The sequence below is a fragment of the Calidris pugnax genome, unplaced genomic scaffold (genome assembly GCF_001431845.1).
Source record: "Calidris pugnax isolate Ruff unplaced genomic scaffold, ASM143184v1 scaffold41, whole genome shotgun sequence".
NCBI classification, from domain to species: domain Eukaryota; kingdom Metazoa; phylum Chordata; class Aves; order Charadriiformes; family Scolopacidae; genus Calidris; species Calidris pugnax.
Window position 1 is genome coordinate 7,022,935 of NW_015094509.1, and position 22,296 is coordinate 7,045,230.

Sequence of the window (22,296 nt, forward strand, 5' to 3'; positions counted from 1 at the left end):
AAATTTGCATTTCTTCAATTCAATCTGTCCCAACTCTGCCACAAGCCACAAACTGGGATGGAATAACAGAAGGTTTTTTTAGGTGAATTACCTTTAATGGGATTTGGGTACCCAAACTGCTTGGAAATCTTAGTCGATATTCTTTGCATTAGCAGCGTATGGCCTTGGTATTTTGAAATAAAACATTATACTTACTCAAATGTTTATTCCCAATGTGAGCATTCACACAGCATGCTGGATTTTGCAATATCATAAACAGCTGAAAAAAAGACACCAGTCAATCTACCAAACCTTATGTCTTGGTGCCTTTTGAAAGGCTTTATAATATCATGTAGGTTAAATACAGAATGGCAAAGATATTATATCTTAGAAAGCTTATTCCCAAGTCAGAAATCAAAAGATGCTTATAGTACCAATGGGCATTGAATAATGTTGAATGTAATCAAAAGCTCTAGAGTTGTTTTCCTGTTATTATTATTATTAATAATAATATATCTAAAACAAAGACTAGAGAAAAGTATGAGGGGAAAAAAAATAATATACTGGCTGCCAGACCATTTCTCAGTTTGGAGGCTGATCAGTAAATTCCAGTTTTGCTCTGTCTTTTTTTTTCCCCTTTGGTCTCTGCATAAAACATTGCAAAGCCTAGCAATTGTAAAGAACGAAGTGAAGGGAACATAGTCCTAGCCACCCAGAAACATCCCCTAGATCACATAGGCAGACCATGGAAGGAGAAGGGAGGGAGAGGGAGAAGCATACCTCTGAGACATATAGCTTGTGTCATTAAAAGCACCACTGAAAAGCAGAGGAGGCCCTTTTAAAACTCATGAGCACTGAAATGATAACAACTCGACTTCGGCTGTCTCTGCATATTCAGACACTACTTAGAGGCACACCAGCATCTTCTGCATCTGCCAGCTGAAGTGTATCATGTTACACAGCAGTTACAGCTCAAAATATAAATTAATTTCAAGGCCTCATGATTTGGACAATTTACAAAGGGATATCCACCAGCAGCTGAGCTATATGCGGATGTCAAGACTTCATGTCATAATTATTACACTTCCAGTGTCCAAACAAGCCAGGTGGCTCTTCAGAAGAAATAACAAGCGTTCAACCTACGCCAGGCAGGCATGGGAGATTTGGGAAGCAGATAAAACATACCAGCATTTTGCCTTGTTTTCTGATGACTTCATCACCAAAAATGTTTATTTCTTTAACAGGGACCTTATCTGGGTTCGAGCTGTCTGTAGCAGATCTGGAATGTCCTCTCTGGGCAGTTGCCCGCCAGCCTGATGGCTCAAGGTGGCACGATGCTCTCAGGTTCAGGTGGCTGCCCTTCCTGGCTCTGGTCCCAACACCCTCTACCCCTTGCAGGAGAAGGTCCTGTGCCTTACACTGCAGGCACCCAAGGGCAAAATGCTTCACTCCCCGCTGTTGACACAATTTCTTTTCACATTACATTATTTCCCTCTGGGAAATAGATATCATCCCTATAGCAAGTGCCTGTTTCTGAGTGCAGCCATCTCACAGGGTCACTGTCTCTCCCTACCCACATTGTTGTTTGGAATTGTCTTCAAAGTGGGGACAGATAGAGGTGAGAAACCACTGTCACTTACAGAAGTATCACTCCAGTTCTTCAGCTCAGGTGCAAACCAACAAGTTCATGTTCATACACGGCTTTGCTCAAAAGAGGCTGCATGGATCAGTCCTTCAGCAACCTGTAGAAGATTTCTGAAACAAAACCACTTCATTCACAGCTTTGTTGCAGGAATTAGCTCGTCAGCTCATTAACCATCTCTAATTGGGTGCCAAGAGTCTCTCTAAAGGAGCTGCAAAAAGCAGAAGTGTGTAGGGCACTGCGCTGAAGTGCAGGGGGCAGATCAGCTTTTGTTTTTCCCTTCATAGCTGTGAGCAGCTATGAGTTAATCCCCGTGCTTCTGGTTTTATTTCTAGCAATTTTCTCTTTCTGTTAAGACTGGTTTCAGGGGGACAATGTCTCTCAGCCAGTGCAGCATCTTCACTGATCACAATTTTAGCCAAAATTGACATTGGCTAGAATTTCACCCCAAAACCTATACAGTACTTTGGGAATGGAATTGTTAGATATCTAAATGATGTTAAAAAATACCAAAATATGTGGAACTATTAAAAACAGATGGGATAAAATAGAATGGAATAATCTATGCTTGCTAAAATATGCACAATCTTTTTCTCTAACTTCTTGTTTTCTCTCTCTGCTAAGCATTTTGTGATGAAATGTATTGTAAACAGATCAAAATTATTATTCCATTCGCATTTTTTAAGTGTTAATAACCTTTTTCCATTTTGCAAATCAACAAAATAAAAATGGCTTATAAAACCCTTCAGATTAAGAGATGAGGATGCTCAGCCTCACAAAAACATTTGGTCGGTTGATCTAGCATTAACAATTATGTTTAGGAAACAATTTAACAGCCACAAAACACAACCTTGTAAGCATTAAGCATAAGTGTTACATATTTCTACTATAATTAATTTCCAAATAAAATGTTGCTTTACTTGTACATAATAAAAATAAATAAATAATTCTATTCTTTAACAAACTAAGGTATCACAAATGCTAAGGGGAGAAGGAGTGTTCAGTTTTTATCCCCACCATTAAGACTGGAAGTTTTGTAACATTAAAACTAATTGCAGGGTTATTTAATTTGAAGAACAGTTTGAGAAGAGATATCTTGTATTAATTGATATTTTTTGTATTATAAAATACGTTTGATTATTACCAGAGAACAGCAGATTTCACACAATTACATTTGAGTAGGGGCCAAGGGTTCCAAAAGTCTACTTTAGGAACAGAAAGAAAATCAGCTAGTCTCCCCAGCATTTCTTTCTCCCCCATGAGAAAAGCCTGAAAGAAAACATCACACAAAAATAAGCTAACAAAAAAAAAAAAAAAAAAATCTAGTATATTTCAACAGAACTGGTTCAAATAAAATGACCACATAGTAGCAAATCAGTCCTTGAGTAGTTTTGAGCACTTTTTCTAAGACTCTATTATGCTCATGGCTCTAATTTGCCAGGGTCAGCCCCAGTCTTATTCCATCCCCTGGAAGTCACCCATCCTCCACAGGTCCTCAGTCATCATCTTTAATGGCTCAGCCATTGCCTCAGCCGATGGTCTAAGCACTGGAGACTGGATTCCATCAAGCTCAAAATAGCCTGAAAAACATAGTTGCACAGTTTTCCTACAGAAGTGAACAGAAGGTATAAAAAAAAAAAAGAAAAAAAGAGTTGGACATAATGGTTTATGAGGTAAATATTTCAAGGCATAATATGGTTTGTTTAAAACAAAAGCTGTGTCCTAAATTGTACAGAAATATAGAAATAAAAAAGGATTTCTCAAAATACATTGTTCAGCTCCTAAAACGCATATGACAATTCATTGCTCATTATAGCAAAGAATATAAAAGAAAATCAGGAAAGTATATTACATCAAACTACAGTGATGTAAAGGCAAACTGATAAGTGTAGTAGGTTTTCCATGATTTAGCTTACAAGATTTTCAAACTTTTATGTGTTTGCAGGAAGATGTGAAAACAACAGAAAGAAATTTAAGAAGTCTTGCCTGTGAAAACTATCATAGTCAGCAATTCTACCCTGAGAATGAGTAATCTCTGTACAAAGAATATTTATTTTAACTTAGGTAAGTGTTGCTTTGGCTTTTTTAATTAACCAGAAATTCCTTACACCAATTTTAGCAGGTTCAGTTTCACAGGATACCGTGTTGAGCTTGATCGCCTTGAAACTCCTGCCCTTACCCAATGTAAGACTTACATTGTAGGAGCTTCATACCTTTATGAATTCCCATCTCACCTACTACAAGGGGCAGAACCTCACCTTTACGCTGGGCTCAAATCCTACCTTTTCCATATTCCTATGTGAACTATGTTTTATGTTGAGGAAATACCTGTGGAAAGCCAAAGAAGCAAAAGTGCCGTGAACGCTCATTTAAATATAGACTTCTGAGAACATTTGCACCAGTATTCTCTCAGCAGTGTGGGGAAGCTGTCTCCATATTCATGCAGCACACCAAAAAGGTTATAACGGCTGTTTTGTGGGGAAAAAAATAAATATTCTTCTTTCCTTTTCTTCATAACTCTTAAATTGGACAGCTTGTGACAGTTGCCAACTTGCATGTGAGTTGTGCATAGACTAAATGAGACGTGTTTCTGACCGGTGCAAGGATTCCTTGTGTGTGTGGAGACCCTTCCTGCAGTCTCTCTGGATACGTGTGGGATTGCAGCAGGACTAGATGAGGTGTCTCTATATATCTGTCTTATGCACAAACCAGTTTCAAACACAGTGGCCCATTTGTACCTCCCACAATTAAATTATCTTTGCTAAGTATCTGCTAAACATGCAAATTCTGAGAGAATCCAATACAGAAAACACCCTGCAGACAATTCCCCAACTTTCCACTGGTTTATAAATAGTCTACAACAGCCACTCCTAAACTGTAGTCCACAGCCAGTTGGATTCCTATCTGGGTGATCTGTCATGTTTTTAAATAGGTACGATGCTAAGGGTGTATGATGGTTTGTGGAAAAGATGCGATCTTGGAATGGGTCTGGGATCTCTCCATCCCTGCTCTCCCACAAAAAGCGGTCCCCCTGTTTGTGCCAATGAAGAGATCTAAGGAACCCACACCAGATGTAATCTTAGAATCATAGAATTGTTTGGGTTGGAAGGGACCTTAAAGATCATGATTTCCAACCCCCCTGCCACGGGCAGGGACACCTCCCACCAGACCAGGTTGCTCAAAGCCCCATCCAGCCTGGCCTTGAACCCCTCCAGGGATCAGACATCCACAACTTCACCGGGTAACCTGTATGCAATTTTGGGTTCCATCCCAGGAAGATTTTTTCCAGATACCTGAGGGCTGTGCCTCCTCTAGATTTGGCTGGCACTTGCATGCCACTACACCCTGGCTGAACCACAAATGGAGACGTCTTGATTGAATGCACTGACGGGGGAAGCCTGCAGCAGTGGTTTGACCTGGCTCACTCAGAACATAAAAATTCATAATCATCCCAGAGCATGTGGAATCCAACAAATCATCTCCAGAGTTAAAATGTCTAAGAAAGCATTGTAGACGTCACAAACAAATTAACAGGCATAATCAGCCAGATCATCAGCTGGTATAAGTTGGCAGAAGTCCACTGTAGCAACATAAGTTTTGTAAAGCTAACCTGAATTACGCCAGCTGAAAGACTTGGTTTATTTTTTCTGCCATCGTGCACACAGAATAACCTGAGTATTTTTAGCCTTTTTTTTTTTTTTTTTTTTCCCCCCTTTTTTTTTTTTTTTGAATTTTTTTTTTTTATAACCAAAACCCACTTGGGCATATTTTTCAAGGGTGGGTAGAAAAGGGGTCCAAAAAAAAACCTGAGTTTTTTTTTTCTTTTTTTTTTTTTTTTTTTCTCCCCACTTTTTATTTTTGTATGAATCTTGTCTTCATATACACAGACACGCAAATAAATTAAAGGGTCAATTCTGCATTCCATCTGCTCTGCAGCAAACCATTTGTTGCTCTTTAAATGACAGCTGTTTGGCCCGGGAACAAGTTCTACTGCCACTGTGCAACACACGTGTGTGCTGCTGGCACAGCAGCAGATATCCACAGCTCCACATCACCCTGCCTGCTCCTGCTCAGCCCGTGCCCTGCCCCAACTCCTCGCTCTGGGGCATGGGACTAAGGGACACTAGGGAGGTGTCAGGGTCAGGTGTCACCTAAGAGTTCCCCTGAAGAGGGAACATCTCCCCCTGTTATTCAGGTTTTCCCCTGTTATTAGTAGCAAGGACAGGAGGTCTTGGTCTAAAAACGTGCTTCGGTTACAAAACAAGAATGCCATAAGAATTGCCTCAACAATGCCAAGGACCTGTTCATAATTGCAGATTTAGGAAACTCTAAGAGCTCTATGAAACTGTAGCAATGATGCCCACAATAGGGGGCTTATCAAATTTCTGCATTAGGAGTTTGCCGCTAAGTTTTGTTAATTAAAATTATTTGCTGTCACCCTCTTGAATTAATAAAATGTGCCTGGCATTCATTGCAATATCACAGGCCATGGTTGTTATGAAAATATAGTTGCTAGGATACCTTCATTATTTCATCCTCACGTTATACTGGTGTATCAATTAATGAAAAAACACTCAAGCTACTTCCCAGCCCATCTACGTGCATTCCTGACGTGTGACTTCCCTCATCTCGTGTGACACTCCTCTGTGTCTTCACCTTCAGACCACGGCATGGGAGACAACAGAGTGACCACACCACTTTACAAACTGTAGTAATGGTGCAACTCTTCCACTTGGCCTTTTCTCATCTTGGTTAAAATGAGGACAGAAAACCAGGTGTCTTTACATCCAATATTTCTGCACCGAATCTACCTGAAAAAAATAATGCTTTTTTCAGGGGCAATCTCTCAAGTCTATGTTATCCATTAAAAACTTTTTATCGCACAACCTCAGCAGTATAATGCCTATTCAAAAATGAGATCCTGCAAAATTATATATTTCTCAAGGCAGTTATCTAATAAAGTACATGAGGTATTCTCATTAGATACGAAGAGGCAGCCAAAGCTCTGGAAATACTCAGTCCCAGAACTGAATTTGTTTAAAAGTCTGATGCAATCTGATAGACTACAGTGGAAACTCACCTTGGATACACATGCTAAGCATTATCCTCTGCAGGAGCACAGAGCCTGTGCAACACAAAACTCCTGACACTTAGAGTCTAAATGGAAATTAAGTAAGAAGCAGGCATTATACAGACCTTCTGGTATACTGGAATTCACAAGCAAAGCAGCGTGTGCACCCTTCGTGTCATTCCCAGAGTAGGACTGGAAAGTTGGAAAATATTCTGGCCGACCAGCAGTTAGTGAACACTGAGAGGCAGAGAATAAACAAAACCTATATCTTCATGTCAAGCTGTTTTTTTTTTAACAATCAGAACAAATATAATGTGATGATCAAGTGAACAAACAGAGCAGCTACTGACGTTTTCAGACAGATCACCACATCTAAACAGCTGATCTATAAATAGTCTGCTCACAGTATTGCAGCACATGCTGACCACACAGATGTGATCTTGCAAAGCAAGTACCAGAGACTGTACACAGCTGTTTTCACTTGGTTAAAGCCTGTGTGGTCTTTTCTCCAGGACAAAGAAATACACTCCATTTTTTTTGAAAAAAAATTGCAGCTCCTGCTGCATGAACTAATAGATTTTATATATTAAATAGGTTAATTTTGTCCTGAAAATGATCAGTGGTTCAATAAGCAAATAAAAGCTCTCAAAGAAACAAGCGAAGTAGTTTGCATAAAACATTAGGAAAATATTCCCAAAGCACTCCAGAAATTTCGTGAGATATTAATAATTTGACATGATTATGTATGATTTGTTGAACACACAAGCATGCTTGAGCAGAGAGAAGGAACACCTACGACTGCCCGAGAGGCACTTACTACATCCAGGAGCCTGACTTTTCAGGGTGCTTTGTGTGTAGAAGTACTGAGCACGCCTGGCTCTCGCTGAAACCCTGGGGAGCTGAGGAGGCTCAGAGCACTGCAGAAGATGCTCAGCATTTAACAGCTCTGGGGTCTGCAGATCAAACACTGGGTGATGCCAATGTCTTCCTGGGAAGCTTAAGAAAAAGCGGGTTTGCTTTTCCCATGCTGTCCAGGAGCAGCTTTAAGACCCTTCTGTGCCCGTGCCGCTACTTGGCTGTTTGATGTGGAGGTAAAACAGAACCTGGCAAGAAGAGTCCCACGAGCCCCTCTGTGCTCAGGGCTCCCTATGTCATCAGGTCAGTGGTGTGCAGTCATCTCCTGCCTTCTGCCAGCAAGTCCCAGCTTGGTCTGTCTTGAGCTACTTCTGAGCAGCCCCACAGCCTGTGTCAGTGTCCCATGTACGAACATGCCCAATGTGTTACCAGGAAGGTGGACTGGTGATGGAGCATCCTGACTTAGGTGGCTTCCCTCCTAAGACCTGGCAGATGAAAACTGCTGATCCCTGAGCTCTTCCAGCCAAAACGCTGTTCCTCTGTCTGGCTGCACAGTCCTACCCTTCACTGCATGTAATACCAGCTCATATACTCACTTTATATGGACATGTAACAGGGAGAAGGACAAAACAATGCTCTGGTGTAGATGGTAAAAACTTTATTGACTGGCAATTGACACGTCTGTTTATCTCCTAGATGATGAAAGAGTGAGAAAAATATATATGTGATCTCAAGCAAGTGCTGATTACGGTTCCTGCCATGTAAATGAGCTGCACACATATTTTAATTTCTTTACAATAATTCACTTCTTCCACTGTTCTATATGAGCCCTTTATTCTATTTGTATTAGGACAGGGTCTTTCTTTGTCCCGTTCACCACCCTTCTGTTGTAATCAACTCTTCTGCCTTTTGTTTATGTCATGCTCATTCTTCTTTCATTAGGCTTTAATTATAGCCTGTGTCTATTACTTTCTGCCTTTGGCTGTTTACAGAATTGGTTTTCTGCCTCTCTCTCACACATACACTTCACTCCTATTCTTCTTTAGATCTCAACTTCTATACAGTCATCACCTTTTGAAAGTGCAAAGCAGGACAATTAGTCATTGTAACAAGTTTTCCAAGGCTGGAAGGTCACATTACAACTCTTAAACTTCAGTGGTTTAGAAGTTTTGAGATGCAATGTGAAAAATGTCTTTGATCTTTTTATTGCCTTGGTAAACTTTTTATGGGGCAATCCATTTACCTAGTCCATTAGAGAGCTCAATAAAATATTCTGTGCACAAAAATACTGCACTTCACCAATTATGGATATATCTTTGCTCTGTAAAATTTACACTTCTATGCAAAGGTCTAAAATATTTTATGAATACAAATGATTTTAACTTCAAAGCCCACCACTGCAGCAAATTAGTTGCTATCTTATTTTCTTAGTATTTTGAATCCAGGGTATTAAGCATCCAATTTTAAAAGACATGCTTCCTACTTACAAAAAATGAAGTCTTAGACCTGGTAAGTGTGCAGTTGCTGGAACTGCACATACAAGTTAGCTACTTGTGCATGAAGCCAACCAGCTCCAACATATCTCTGGTCAGCTGTTATCCATTTGTATGCCCAAATAGCCCTGCAAAGGTGTCTGCAATTTGCACATGCTCCATTCTAAAAGACCAGATTTCAGAGATTAATGTAAACCCACAACACAAACCAAGGTTGGAACTGGAGTTACCAGTTCGGACTCCTTGTTGCCAGATTCAATATATACTTTAAAAGTATAAATATATACATTATACTGGCAGCATCATCTTCTCTCACATCCAAAATTATCTTCTTTTGAATTCTAGACAGTAGAAAGGAAATTGCTGGCAATTGCAAAACTCTGGACCCTGTTGATGATGGCCTTTTTGAACTATCTTGGCTCCTTCTGGTTGTGCAACTTCAGTGACATGAAGCAACCACAAAGGTAGCTTCACTGCTCAGGAAAATTTACCCTCCCAGTTTGAGGAGCATCTTCTCACAGCTCCTGTAAGAAGCACAGGAATCAGCAGAAACTGGATTATGTCTTCTCAGAGTGTAGGAAAAGTTGGGTTTCGTTCTTCAGATGATCTTTAGGTCTAACCAAGGATACTAAGACTGGAAGCAGCAGAGTGGTTCCAACATGGAAGAAAATTTGTCATTCCTGTCACTACTATGAGCAAGGGAAAGGTAAGAGTAGGGCCTGGTACTAGCAGGAGGATCCACTCACCTTCAGCCCCTTCAGTAGTCACCACAGCCCCAGATGTCCCGGCCCTTTCCTGGTGGCAGCACCCATGGCAGGTCTAGAAAAGAAGTCAGGAAAGTCAGAGCTATCTTACTGCCTCAGTCACTTACTGTAGGCAGTTGCCTAATGTGTTTCTTTGGCAAGTTTGATGTGAACAGGAGGATGCAGCCTCAGACAAACATCTGGTTGGTATTTTGGGTAACACGCTGCCGGTTCAGGGGTTGTTTAAGGTGGCACAAAGTTGTTGTTGTCCCTGTTGTGCACCAAGGATCATGTGCCCCAGCCAAAGAATATAGCCCTGTTTTCCTTTCAGCCACTGGGTCGATTGGATGATTTTATCCCATTCTTCCCTCTCTCTAACTTTCTGCTTCTGCTCTGTCCTCGTGCCACCACTTCATCACAGGTCCGCTTTCCTCCTCTTCTCCACCTCCACATATTTGTTCTTCAGCTGGGCCTCCACGTCACCTCTCCGCCTCTGGCCACGGTCCCCCAGTGCCCCAAGAGCCCATTTATCCGTTCTCCATCCCCTTCACAGCCCTCCCAGGTGGTGGGCGCTGAGCATGCAGCAGGCTTTGCTTGCTTGGCTTTTCTGCATGGTTTCAGGCTTGTGCTTGGCTGTCTTCCTTTTCTGTTGTTGCAACCTTTTCCTTCACCTGAGGTTCCCCCTTCCCCCTCCCTTCATTTTCTCCCTGAAAGCTCAGTGGCAAAGAGACCTTTTCCATAAGCCACCTCCATGCTAGAGGCAACTGTATGCACCGCCTTCACTTAGTTCACACCAGCTCTTTCCTCCTCCTTCCCCTTCTACTGCAGGATTTGACCTGCATTGTAGAGATGTATTGGCTTCAAGAGGAAACACGGTAACATTAGCAGCCATTTAATTGATTGGGTGAGAGGATGAACTGCAATTATCTCATATGGTCAACTAATTTTGGGAGGCAGGGATCCTATTGAAAGCATGGTATCTCAGAGGGTCACAGCAATTCACAGTGTTAGTACCTTAGATGCATGTGAGACTTTTATTCCCAATGCTGCCAGCATCATAAACTTTTACAAACACAGATTTATTCAGCAAACAAAAGGAAACAAGAGCAGCCTAAAAAACAGAATTATGTCCATTAAGCAATGTAACCTAACAAGTATAGCTGTATCAGTGACCTAACTCTGCTATTTAAGCCATGAAGATGCTGTGGTCCTGGAGAAACTGAACAATTCACCGGCAACAGTGAACAGCAGCATGAGGCCATTAATTGAAAGTCTAGCTACGGTCCTGAAGTACACATTGTAATCCCACTAAGCATCATGTAAAATTATTTTTATAAAGTTAGAAAAAGATTTGAGAAACTCAGAACCACAGGATATAAATCTAAAATTACGGGGCGAATTTTTGCAATACTTCAGATACTACATAAATAGGATTTTAAGACCTTTGAACCTACTCTCTGCATTACTCTGACAATATAGAAATGGACGAACTCATTAATTCCAGCACTTAAATTCCCCTTCTCTGAAAACAGATAGCAGAGCTCAGATTTAAACTAAGGGGATCATCCTGTGTTGCTGTGAGGACCACAGTTCAGAGTGTTACTCTGATGCTAGATTTATCTTCGATCCACTTCAGTGACATACCTGTGGGAGAAACAGGAATTGCTTATACTCATAGGTAACATCAGCATTTTATTTAAAATAGAGTGAGTCTGATCTCTGTCAGTTCCTGATGGGATCTAGACAGGTGAAAGGTTTGGAGAAATGTACCAGACTATTTCAAACCAGCTAAACTCATTTTCTTTTGGACCTTCCCCTCCAACTCTGCTCATTAATACTAAAATACGGTTCATCAGACTGTTGGAGAAAATGTCGTGTACTGCAAGTGGTGTCACTAAAATGTGTTGAGAGAACAAAACAAGTCAACAAACCTTATACTGTGTCTATATCTGATGTAACAAGAGAAGTAGAGGGGTATGTCTTTATCTCTTTTCCCTTAAATCAGGAGCTAGAGAGGTCAGAGCTGATAAACACTTCTGCCTCTCAAACAGTGTGGAGTACCTGCAGTACCACGGCATGAGCACGTACGTGATAAGCACTGTTCTCAGGCATCACACTGCAAAAGCAGCAGAGGGACACCTGTGATTTTATACATATTATGTTCTAAATAAATATTTTATTTCCCAATTTAAGTAATATTAATGCAAACATTACTCCTTCTGGAAGTCAGTTTAGATTTGCAGAAGTCATTGTTGATTTTGAATGCCATACACTAAAATTGATCTTCTTTTTGTGCCTTGATACACATTCTTTCAGTTTATTACAGCTGCACATATATCTGGGACACTGGAAAGATGCATAATGTGCCATCTTATGCAATCAGGAGCTGGAACATGAGAGGCTTGTTCAGTACAATATTGCATGTCATACAGTCCAGGAGATCTGACCATGAGCTAACTCAGAAACTCAGACATATCAACTGTTGCGTCAGTACAGAGCAGTGCGGTGTGATCCAGCCCATTTCCTGGTCATGATCTCATTCCCCACCATGACCTTGAACACAACCTCTCCCCACCAGCACATTTTCCCTCAGAAATAAGTTTTGGCCGTGGTCTTAGATCTCTTCTGACCTGGACAAAGCATCCATGGATAATGACTCCCTTGTTAGCATCTTCCTGAAGACAAAGGACAAGTTATTTAACTCCTGAACAGTTTGGCAACCATGGTTTTGTGGTAAGGACTTGGGAGTTATACCCCAGCAGTATTGATACAGCATAAAGAAATTGGCTTTCAAAAGCCAACACAGATCATCTATCCAGCTCCACCTGCATTCAGTTTTTCCCCACTGGGTCCCACACATTGGACCCATTTGTAGTTCCTGAAACACTGCTCAGTCCTAACCCTGATGGTGATTTCTTTTTACCACATCACCTTTCCAGTGCAGACTCCCTGTACATAACAAATTTAGGTACCAGATTTAAAAAGAGAATATCTGTCCAGGCTTATGACACCCTCTCCCCATTCATTTTGAGCCTCTTGCTGAACTAAAGGTGCCCTTTATATCATCCAGGAGACATGCCATCCTGTCATCTATCCCATTATATGACCCCCCCGACACTCATTCACTTCATAAGAAGAGGAACTCTATGCAGGGCAAAAATGAATCTCAGTCCCACCCTCATAAAGATCCAGCACATCCTGGGACGTGGTGGGCATGTATTTATTGATACAGTAATCACGGCGAGTCACATTCTCTTTCCGTGTATTTAATGGAGACATTATTATTCTGCCCCCTTTGCCTCATTATAATAAAATCCTACCTTGGATTTAATAACTAAAATAAATCTGCTTGAGTCAGGGCAAGAGCTAAGTTAGTATTCTTCCTAAGGACCATCTTAGCTATGCAATGGAGAGATGACACTCTACATCAGCCAACATATGATAACCTATCTTTAATTTCTCTCTGCTCTGGTGCTATTATCTCTCCTCTGCCACAGCTGCATACTGCTATTGTCAGTGGTAAAGACAAGACATCTCTAATTAGGGGGCAGGATAAATTGCTTTTATCTACTTTTAACATGCTTTTACATGGCACCTGGTACACAAGTCTTAGCTAGGCAACGATAATTTGAAAAGCAAATCACTGCTTGGAGAAATATGATACATTTTAAAAAGAAAATTAAATGTATAGAATAGCAGAATCAACATATTGGAGATTGCTGAGCTTTAAAGCTGTCAGAAGTCTTGTATTCTTATGTTTTATATTGAGTTAAAATAAGCAATCACAGTCTATATACCCAGCAGTTTCTCTCCCTCTGTCTCTCTGGATGATCCAAAGAGCAAGCTGTGATTTTGGAACTACACATGCAACACAGCAAAGACACCCTTGCCATGCAGCAACTCTGTCTTCTATGATGGTAAGTCCAACTGAACAGTTTTAAAACACGCTCCACAGGATCAGCATTGACTCATGCAGATTTCTGCCTGGAATAAACCCATCCTGTGCAGTACAAGTCCATATTACTGTTTTATATTGTGCTTAACAAAAATGACTTAAAACCCCCAAATATACAGTAACAAACACTTATCTCTAGAGAACAAAACTTATTAACAAACAATTCAGCTGTTCTAATGAGCCACCTGTTACAGTAAAAGAAGAAATTAGCTACTAAGGTCTAAAAATTACTGATCTTTGGCTAACAGCAACCATCAAACATCAGTCAAAAATTTCAGCTGTCCATTACCTCTCTGACTGAGTTCAGTTCACATAGCTGGGAGTGCATGACTGCCGCACTAAAACCACACTGTTCAATCCCTTTGCTCATCATCAGAAAGTACCAAGTGCTCTTCCATGAAAGGCATCACTACAGAGACATATATTCTTTATAATGCACTGTCAGTTGGCTTCATCTTCACTAGCAGAGTCAGGCAGAACTCATACTTCTAACACATCCTCCAGGCTTTTGATTACACTTTCTTAAAAATCTGTTGAGCTTGTCTGATTGTTAGGAGCTTTCTGAGATGTAAAACTTCATAGATCCAAACGGTGACTGGGCCAAATTATTTTATTTGCTATTTACTGCAACTTAGCAGTTTGGAAAGTCTATAGAAACATCCAAGAGTGACAGCTTGCAGAGAAAAGCTCAGTAGAGCTTCTGCTGTTAGTTTAATGAAAGGGAAATCTCTTTGCCTCCAGACTATGATTTCTGGCCCAATTTTCTCCTGTGGTGGTGTGCACATTACTAAACACGCTCATGGAGCTGTAGTCTGCAGCATGCACCAGTTGCTGCCCGTCAGAATTCCAAGTACAGTGCTGGTAAAACAGGGTCGAGGAAAACACTCCAGGCTGGAATAGAGCTTTAGTCACATTGGATGAGTTTCTACCTAATGATAAAGCTGTAAAAGGATCTTGTTTTCCCTAGCTCATTTGCATGAAAAGTCCTGCAAAGAGAAACTACTTGTTCTATGTCCTCTTTAATGTATAACTCAGTAGCTTTTTATTCAATCCCAGGCTGGGTCTGTAAGAAAATAAGCCAAACGGTTCCACCAGATCATACTACTCATTTCTTAAAGCCTCCATGAACTATTATGAGAGAAGGTGTGCATGTGGAGTTACTGAGCAGAGCAACAAGAGGGTATCAAGTGATGGGTGATGGAAGAAGCAGTGCCATAGCAGCAGTGGTGGTCTAAGGCAGGAAGGGACAATTTGCAGGGGGAGTGAGTCTCTGTTAACACCTTTGCTGATCCTTAGGAAAGAGAGGCAAACTCTGGGAAACAAACCTTTCTTTAGTCTTGATAAGGAAGAAATCAACTCCAAGAACAGGTTGAGAAAAATTACCTCTGTGATAACCTGTGTTAATATATGGGGCAAGGAATGCCTGACCGGGCTATCTTAGCACATACGATGTGCAGAGCTGGTGCTGAGCAAAACTATCAACTGTGGGTGACAAGATACTTATAGCAACGTTTAATGACTCACGTAACAAACACAAAGCTGCAAAAGCGAAATTGCCTGTCTAATACAAGCAAAATATCCTAAAAAGCAGTTGAAGAGCATAATTTTGGTTAGAAAGTCAAGCACTTAAAAGTTAGAAAATGCAGTTTTCTGTAAATAAGTTTAGTAATACAGATTCTGATAACCTCGTCACAAGCCATTTTTGCATGGTATCCTGCTTTCACTCAGGGCACAAAGTAGATCGCATTTACTCAGTTAATGAACAGCTATCCATTCTTCTTTCTCCTGTTCCATTTGCAGCCCCCTGATGCATACTATTCAAACAACCTTCTAAAATCAGAGTGATAAATGTTTCTCCAGTGCTCATCACAACGTTATCCAAATCTTGTTTAATCACACTTATCTTCATAACAACCTTGTGGAATGATGGAGCGGCTACTCTTTATGTTTCAGCTGGGGACACAAGGCATATGTAGTAATCCTAAAAGCATGTACTGATGCTGGGTACCCAATCTGAGACCTGTGAGCCCCCCCTTTTTGATTAGTTAGCATTATCTTGCTCTTTGTACGTTCAAAACAAAACTATCATTGATGTCACTTGGAGCAATGAGTTCTGAGCATGCATGAAAAATCTGTCTCAGATCAAACCCCTTAAAAGGCGAATTAGTGCAGAAGCTCTGCTTAGTATATCTTCTTCAGGATCACCTGGGGATGTGCTGTAGAGATGGGGACAGAATCTGCTTTCTTACATAGATATGGAGATACTAGGGCATTGACATATACATACATACACACAAATATATACACACACGTTCATTTTATTTATCAATTGATTTTTACAAGCAAGTAGATAAATTTCACTGGTATTGAAGATAATAAGTACTGAACAACAAGAAATGACGCTGGCAAGGATTTACCACCTAAACATGACAGAATATTTGGCACAACTTACTCTTGCTTTGTGTTAATTTTAAAGTTTTTGCCTGGTTCTCAGTTTGTTTCTTTTAACATACTAGTATTGCTTTCTTGGAACATATCCTTTATTTTTTTCAGCTGACTTTGTCCTCCTTGAGGCATTTATACCCTGTGAATACATAAGTGAACAAAAGGATTAGATTCGATGGAGGAAGAAGCAAATTCAGCAATAGATAGCAACAAGCACTTTGCAGTACTTATCAGCAGTGAATAAGGTCTGCATCTTTCCCAGATAAATAAGCAAACAGAAAACCAATGTAAATACATGGATAACCTCAATGGATTCAGTGCTACAGACAGAAAATGTGCTGTTTCAGGGGCTTGCAGGAGTCAGACAGAATCTTCTTAGATAGAGGCAAAACATTGTTCTAATTAAAGAGTCTTAAGTGCATCTTCCTCATGTTTGGACTAGTTTTTTATTCAAAATATGTAAAATTGGCCAAGCCCTATTTGAAAATCAGAAGCTTATATTTATGCTAATAAAATTTAATTTATACATATAACGAAGGGCTTTAATTTTTTCTCCATGTTTGTCATGTTTTAGGATACTGTTTTCCTACATTAGTACCAGATGCACAGTAAAGACATGTTTATATTTCCTCTGCTTCAAGATATCTAATATATGATACAGTAACATACACATGTAACTTGCCGGTATCTACGTGCCAACCTAAAAAGGCTCATCGCCTTTATTAGATTTAATTAGATCTAGCCACAACCGCCAATTAAGCTGTCACTTTAATACAGAACCAAGTGTATGGATCAAATATGCAAACTTAATTGAAATTAGTTAGTCCGAGTTCCATTTTTTTCCTAAAAATTTGTCCTCCTCATTGAAAGAAGTATTTATTTTAGTTTTAAATTTTACCAATTCACTGCGAATGCTAAAAATAAAGCGAGATAAAGGCAAAAAGGAGATATTGTTGGAAAAAACAGAATGTACTTGTGTCTGTATTATTTACGAGTGACTAGGAAGACCAGGGAGAAGGGAAACTTTGTACTAATAAAGCAATCCACATAGCTTTTAAATATCTTGAGCTTTGAGATGCAGAGAGGATATTTGTTCAGGTGAAACACACGACAAAAGCAGGTAGAATTACATATCTAGTCAATTCAGTATATCAAAACTTGTGTAAAATCCTACAATAGAGAAAGCATGAACCAACAGACTATGACTTTAATGTTAGAGTGATTCTCATGAAAAGTCCACTCCTAGTGACTCTTTCTGGCATGGCAATATATTCATAGAGTGAGAAAAAACAGCAGTTTCGACAATCAGAATTCCATGAATTCAAATATGCCTGTTGACTTTCATCACCTGTGTCCAAACAGAATTTGAGCTTTTAAATGTAAGATAACATGCAGGATTAAATGGAAGATAACATAAAAAAAAAAAGCAGAATCTCTGGCACACAAAAATATCCATCCTTCTACTGGTTACAGATTTTAGAAGGCATGTATGCAAATTGGCTATGCTCACACCAAAATGAGTTGAAAAATAAAAACTGAAAAAAAAAAAAATTAATCAAAATCCAGCTCTTACTGAAGTCAGTAAAGCAGCTCAATTTTTTTTTCCTTCTGAGCAGAATCAGGCCTTTGGTTATGGACTAAAAATAAAAAATAAATATAATTTCATAAAAATGCAAAAGTACAAGTGTTAAGGTCTCTATTGCTACTTGCAGACGTGGTGATGCTGGACTATTGATGCTACAGTTCATGCTGATTCAGCTCCTGTGTTACTGTTATTATAAGCACTGTGTTCAGATCAGGTGGGACCATTAATCCAGAGATAACAACTCTGGAACCAGTCCAGGCACAGCAAACTTTACACAAATTCCCCTACACTTGAGAAGGCCGTGTTTATCCAGCTTCAACATTTTACTGAAGAATGATGAAAATTCAGGTCAATCCCATACCATCAAGACAGAAGAAGGATTTTGTAAGAAGAGGGAAGTCTACAGATTTAGGAAGTCTTTTTTCTTTTGTTCCCTCCCTCGCAAATGACTTCCTAAAGTGGTGACATGGGGAAAAGATAATAAGAAGTGCATTGAAAAGATTAATTTCTGTTCAAGTTTTTAAGCCATCCGTCAATTGCTCACATGTAGCCTAATCTAGGCACTTAAACAAGTGAGGGAGGAAAAGGAACAGTGCAAAGTTGATGAGGAAAGGAAATGGCTGGTTGCATTCAATTTTCAGCCAAGGGGCTATTCATATACTAGAAAATAAAGATTCTCTCTGACAATCTTTTTCCCACATAGGTTAGTATTTAAAATTGCTATAAATTGCACAATAAAAGCTGACTTTTAGGCATAGCAAAAATTCTACCCACAAATCTCCATCTTTAGTCTAAATTTGTACCTTTTCATGTTTTACTCCCACTTTGGCAGGTCTTCTCTACTCTGGGACTGTGAACCTAAACACTTACATCTGGACCTGGTTGCTTGGGGTCCTCCCTGTGCGTAAGCTGGAGTCATCAAGCACTTTTCATGGACCTCTGAATTGTCTTTTCCACTGTGAAATGTATTTATGGTTTTCCCCTCGTCAAGCTGTGTCGCAGTGGATATCAACAGCGGTGAGTGCTGGGCAGCAGAAGATTTACAAGAGAATGGCCCCATGATGTTCCCTCTCTGCAGCAGGACACATCACCCCAGTCCTGGCTGCCGAGTAAAAGTTGGTCCGTGCTCCTAGAGAAGGAAATTTAATCCCTTAATAACTTTCCCAGGGCTAGACAGCAGTGTCAGTTTTTCCCTGTTAGCTTTCCTTGAGAATAGCAGAAACAGACAAAATTTCCTGTAAAAAATATATGTACATAGTAAAAATTATGACAAAAAAAAGTCTTTCCAAGACAAACAACCCACAGCCCCATTACCTTTGAGAGTTCAGGTATGTATTGTCAAATATAGGTAAATCTGCTTTGCAGCTCTGAATGACTCACAAGTTAATGACTTTAACTGTTTTAACAAAATTGCAAACTTCCATGAGAAGAATTCAACTGATTTCTTTCCTTCCCCTGCTTCTTCTAAATCACAGAAATCAAAAACTCTGGCTTTGCCTCATCCGAGAATGTTTTCTTTCCTGAAATGAATATTTAGACAACATATTTAGTTTTTGAAAGCCTTGCTTTTTTGAGACTGATCTTGAACTCCATTTACTGGCAAGTCTGCATTTACAAGGCTGCCAGCTAAAAATAACGCATGAAGAAAGAAGTCATGTGGAACAAGTCAGGGCACGACACAAACATTAAGAAATAAAATTCCTTGCGATATTCTGCACTCATACAGAAAAAGCTAAAGTTCATGGTCACAGAGGAAAAAGCCTGTAAGCAGTCCCATGCAGCAGACTAACTATAGCTATAAATTGAAATGCAGCCTACCTCAAAATGTTCTTTTCACAGTAGCATGCAAGTATGATAATGTAAGTAAAGCTGAGCAGGTGAACACTTTTTTTACGTATCCTGATCATTGCAAGGGACTCCTGGATTTATACTGGACCAGTGGCAGAATTTGAAGATACTGCTAAAGCTGTAGAAAACCACTGCCATGAGTAAAACCGCACAAATATGCTCCAAAATGAGCCAAGATTTATTGTATGATCAGACTGAGACTGAGATGAGGTTTAGAAATCAGTTGATATGACCTGGATTCTTCCAACTCTGCATAAAATTGATATGCTAATAATTACCACTGGGCTGTAGCATAATCTATTGCTTTCAAAGTACTTTGAAGCTTTTAGGTAAAACTTGATGTGTAAGATATTAAAACATAAATAAGCCACAATATGAAGTTTGTATATTGAGAGCATTTCAAGATAGATATGAGTAAAACAGTTTTTACTGAACTTTTGATGGTGAGAAACAAAGATTCACAAACGTCAGTTCTGTGGAATCTTTCACTTAGCATGTCTTCCTTAAAAAGAAATAGGTCGTTGAAATATATATATATATGTAGACTCTTTCCAGTATTAGACATAACTATGACATAACTATTACAAAGTCCTCTTTAATCATTTTTAGGAAGATGATTCAATTTATGGTAGCTTTCTAATCATTTACATTTCAAAATAGAACACTTATTTTAGAATCATCTTTGCCGTGTGGTTAAAAATTCTGCTTTTTACCCAGTTCTGGTTCAAGATCAGAAGGTTAAGGCTTGCAGACTGCGTGCTCAGGAAGAGCCATGTGCTGCATTGTGCAGCTGACTGGTGTATACATAAATAACAGTGCAGAATAAAGTGGATTTGTGAATGGACCTAATCGTGTGCACACGCAAACCAAGAACAGTGGCCTTTTGTACTTCTGTTTGTGCAACACAAGTCATGGATATGCAAAGCACAAACGTGCTTCTGCCTTTGGGCTGCCGAGCAGCTATCGCACAACAATTTGTCTCAAATTAAAGGGCTTCAAAGGTTCACCTGCCGTCTCTTCCTGGGTTGTGCCTGATGCTATCGTATCGTATGCTTCCTAATCTTCCTCCTCAGGTGGACTGTTTGCACCACTCCTGGTTTGTCTCTGACTGCAGCAGGACCCGTGTGAGTCCACTTTTATTTGGCAGCACCCTAACGTCTATCGCAAGAATCGAGAGCGAGTCCTCCTTGCTGCTCTGCCAAGATCTTGAAACTCACCTCCTCATACTGTGAGCGTTTTTGACCCGAGCTAATGCGATTCTTGACCTGTCTAAGAACGCTGAGAATCAAACCCCCGTCTCTTGGGAGAGGCAGGTTTAGCAAAATAATCTCAAACTCATTGAATCACCATGGCAGCAGAAAGAGATACAGATTTCCACTGAGTGAAAGGATCTACACATCGGAGGCAAGGACGTAGGGAAAAAACCCACCCCGCTCCCCTCCCCTCCTCCCTCAACGCTTCGGAAAGCTGACTTAGAAAATAACAGGGGGGCTGAAAGCCGTGTCACTGTGGTTGGGGTAAGTGAGAGCCCTGGAACAAAGGCATGGGGCTCGGAGGGAGCCCAGGGGAGGTTAATCGGCATCTGTGCGGGATTACCCACGGAGCTACTCACCGCCCGAGATCCCTATCAGCCTTGTTAGCTCAGGTACGGTGGAGAACAGCTAAAACATCTCCCCTAGTTTGGACCAATAATCACTCCGGGCAAGGTTGTGCCACCCTCATTAACACATTTAAATCAGGCTGGCTACCGAGGAAATAAGCTGCACGGCAAAGTAAACAGTGAAAGAGTTTGGGCTGTTATCAGCTCCCCTCATACGCAAGGAAGTATTAATTGATGGAAAAAGCTACACTCTGGTAAAGTTTGAATGCAGACTTGCTGCCCTCTTCACAGACAATTAAAGAAAACCCATAGATACTCAGAAATCAGGCAAGAAAAAAGGTAAGGAGTCGATGTGGTCCTCTCTCCCTAGGCAGCTGCTGCTTACCTGCGTGAGATCTGGGAAGGAGAGCTGATGCCCCACCGCCTGACCCCGGGAATCAGGTCAGCATAGGAACTGCTCCACAACCCACATCTCATCCATCCAGCTGCACAAGCTGCTCCGCACTGAACACCTATCATCAGTATTAGTGTATTCCTTCCAAATCTGCATGGAATCAGATAATTAGCTAAATAAAGAACTGGGAGTTCCGGACACTGATGCACAAGAGAAGGGATCGGAAGCACTCAGGGAACCCAGTTCACCTTCCTTCTTTGCGGAGAGACATCGGTGACACCCGCAGTCCCCCAAATTCCCCCGGAACACCAGGGAGGGCTGCTGCTGGCCAGGATGGCTGGTGGTGTCAGGGAGCAGAAGCGCAGCCAGAAGGAGGGCACAACTCGCAAAGGAAGGAACACATTGCAGTTTTGTGTGGCGAGCGTGTTCATTTTAATTGCTGGGGAACAATGCTGCTCCACACCACCCACGGCTTGGGCCTGTGACTTAGTGGCACAGTCTGTCCCTACACATGCAATATGGCTCGCTTGTTTTTTTATTATTATTTTTTTAACACAGCTTTACAACCGGCAATTTAACGGTTTCCTTTCCCGATTCTGAGTGGCACTTGCACGTTGTTTTCATGGCAGTGCTTGGCAGTTTGAGGAGCACTTTTCTCTGACCCATCACCCTTGCCAGTTTGGCGA

General features: G+C 40.6%; 1 long non-coding RNA gene across 1 annotated transcript; it reads right to left on the bottom strand.

Annotated features, from left to right (window-relative positions):
• Nucleotides 1-16,055: 16,055 nt before the first annotated feature.
• Nucleotides 16,056-21,987, bottom strand: LOC106902099. The gene is made up of 3 exons (XR_001414425.1): nucleotides 21,602-21,987; nucleotides 18,639-18,897; nucleotides 16,056-16,322 (listed from the first exon to the last, which is right to left on the bottom strand). It is a non-coding gene; the product is annotated as an uncharacterized LOC106902099 (long non-coding RNA).
• Nucleotides 21,988-22,296: the final 309 nt, after the last annotated feature.